The 2,512-nt window shown below is 54.1% G+C and overlaps 1 protein-coding gene across 3 annotated transcripts in view; it reads right to left on the bottom strand.

Annotated features, from left to right (window-relative positions):
* LOC108448076 overlaps positions 1-2,512 on the bottom strand; it is a 101,104-nt gene that overhangs the window by 1,078 nt on the left and 97,514 nt on the right. The gene's annotated exons all lie outside the window — the stretch shown is intronic.

The raw sequence follows: 2,512 nt of genomic DNA, 5'->3' as shown, positions 1-2,512 counted from the left end.
GCGGGCGGAGACACTGTGTCCGGGATTGTCCCTCTTATTTAGTAACTCCCAAATCCCCAAACTCCCCCTCGCAACAAGAGCATCGTAGCTCTGTGTCCCTCCTTGTGTCGCCCGGCCCAGGCAGCCAAACCCGGAATGAGTTTGGGAATCGGCGAGAAGTCCTGTCCAAAACCGGCCACGCCGTTACAGTGCTAATGAACGAGCCGGCAGCGGGATTTCTGGGAGAAGGCGCTGTCATTTCGTACGGAGCAGCGCTTAATTCCTACAACGGGTGCGGAGGGAGCGGCCGGGCGCTGGCAGTGCCCGCGGAACCGGAGCGCGTGCAGCTCGTTCCTTGTTGTCCAAACAGCTGTTCCCGATCGGCCTCCCTGCAGGTATCGGATTGGGGATTAGTGCTGCTTCGCCTGCTCGTGCAGCACAAGGAGTGGATGTGTAATTACATTAACCACGCTTCAGCTCCCCGTGCTCGCTTAGCCCCGCTCGCTGGCAGCGCCTCCATCCCGCGGATTTGCTCCCTTCCCGCGTTTATTTTCCAGCCCGATGTCCCTGTTCCAGGCAGGAAGCCGCACACCTGGCAGCACCTTCCAGCTTGCTCACCGGGCGCCCCAATTTGCAGCCTGGTGGTTCCTCTTCCAGAGGAAAGATGCTGCTTTTCCAGCCCATCTGGGACCGTTTCCAGGAGACCCTGGGACAGGGAGGGATCTTTGCGTGATGCTCCCTGCACCTCAGGAGCCTCTGGGGGGGGGTGAAAATTGTGGAATTTCTGGTGGAAATTCTGGGAACAGGCATGAAAACTTTGAATGAGAACCTCATGCCCCCAGGGTGAGTCACATCTCAGTCACTCCCCAAATCCACAAAGATTTAGCGTGTTCCCAAACTCGCCCCCACACTTCCCACTCCGCATTCCTGACTGAGTCTCCTTAAGGCAGCTTTATTTCATAGCTCCATCCTAGGAAACCCAGGATTTGCCTCTGTCAGAGCTCTAATAAAAGGAGAAAACAATCTCAGACCTGGGAAGCTGCTCCAAGACTGTGTGAAGTTTCTCTAGGGATGATGCTGGATTCTAAGTGCAGTTCTGGTCTGGGAATCCCTGGAGATTGAGCGACCCTTAACCGAAGCAAGTGCAGGGCCTTGCTGCCATCCCACCGACGTGAAACCAGGGAAAAACCCGGATTTGGGGGTTTATAGCCCCCCCTTGCTGGGATGTGCCCCCTTCCTGGCACAAAGCCCCCACTGTCCCCCTGGCCTGGCAGCGGGAGGGAGCGGCGGAGCCGGAGGGCAGCTCCCGGCTGAGCCCAAACGAACGCGGCTTAAGAGACTTAAAGGCCTTGGATCTCCCCTTTGGAGCGGGATTAGAGTGTTTGTCCTCCAGATTCACACCAGAAGGAGCGAACTTTAATCTCCTTCAGGGCCTTGTTATCCTCTTTTCTGAGACTCATCCCATTGGATGCGAGGCATCTCCAGAGGTTCCCAGCATGGAGAGTCAGGCTGCACCCTTCAGGCACCCATGGGCGGAAGGTGGAGCAGGGAATTGCCCTTGCCTGTGGCTGGGTTATGTGGGGAGGCTGGAAAACCTCTCCATGACCTGGATCTGCTTGATGGGAGCTAGTTGGGGCCAATTAACTCCCGATCATCCACATTCCCTGGGGAAGTTTTGGAGCAGTTTCAAACACCAGGACACTTGAGCAGCTGCCTGTGATAAACAGGTGCTCCCTCACCCCTCAGGTATGGGATTTTATTAATTTTTCCAGTGATCTGGTACTTCCTATGGATAATGGACAAGGTAGATGATTAATTCCCATTTTTTTTTGGTGGAGAAAGAACAGAAGAACAGAAGAAAGTGAAGAAGGAAGGGAAGCTATAATGAGACACATTCCCATGTAGTTATGTTTGAAGAATCACAGAGTACAGTTCTTCCATCCTCTGCAAAGCCACGGAACATTTCAAAAGGACATTCAGCCGGGAATATCGCAGTTCATCCCCTCATTCCACCATTCCCCAATGAAAAATTCCAACAGCAATAAAGCAGGGAACTCGCTGTGCCAGTGGCAGCCTTTGAACGGATGGCTTGGCGAGAGAGAGGAGGGAAGGAAGCACTCAAAGCTCTCATCAGATGCTCCGAAAATTATTTCAGCTGCTAAAAATGCTAAACAAATTTGGATTTCAAAGGACATGTTCCAAACCCTTCCCCTTTGATAATTGCTTTTTTAGGTTTTTTTAAGCCATCTGTCATATATTTCATTCCAGTCTCAGAGGGCCGATGTTCCCCTCCCTGGAGCGCCCGGGATGGGGGATGTGGCAGCTCCCCAGTGAGGTTTTGGGACCCCTTCCAGGGCCTAGAGGGGCTCCAGGGAAGCTGGAGAGGGATTTTGGAAAAGGCGCGGAATGCCAGGACAAGGGGGAATGGCTTCCCACTGACAAAGGGCAGGGCTAGATGGGATACTGGGAAGCAGTTCCTGGCTGCGAGGGTGGTGAGGCCCTGGCACAGGTTGCCCGGAGCAGCTGCGGCTGC

This window comes from Corvus brachyrhynchos, unplaced genomic scaffold (assembly GCF_000691975.1).
Source record: "Corvus brachyrhynchos isolate BGI_N302 unplaced genomic scaffold, ASM69197v1 scaffold297, whole genome shotgun sequence".
NCBI lineage: Eukaryota > Metazoa > Chordata > Aves > Passeriformes > Corvidae > Corvus > Corvus brachyrhynchos.
The sequence above is the reverse complement of the archived record's forward strand: the minus strand, read 5'-3'. Positions and strand labels throughout refer to the sequence as shown.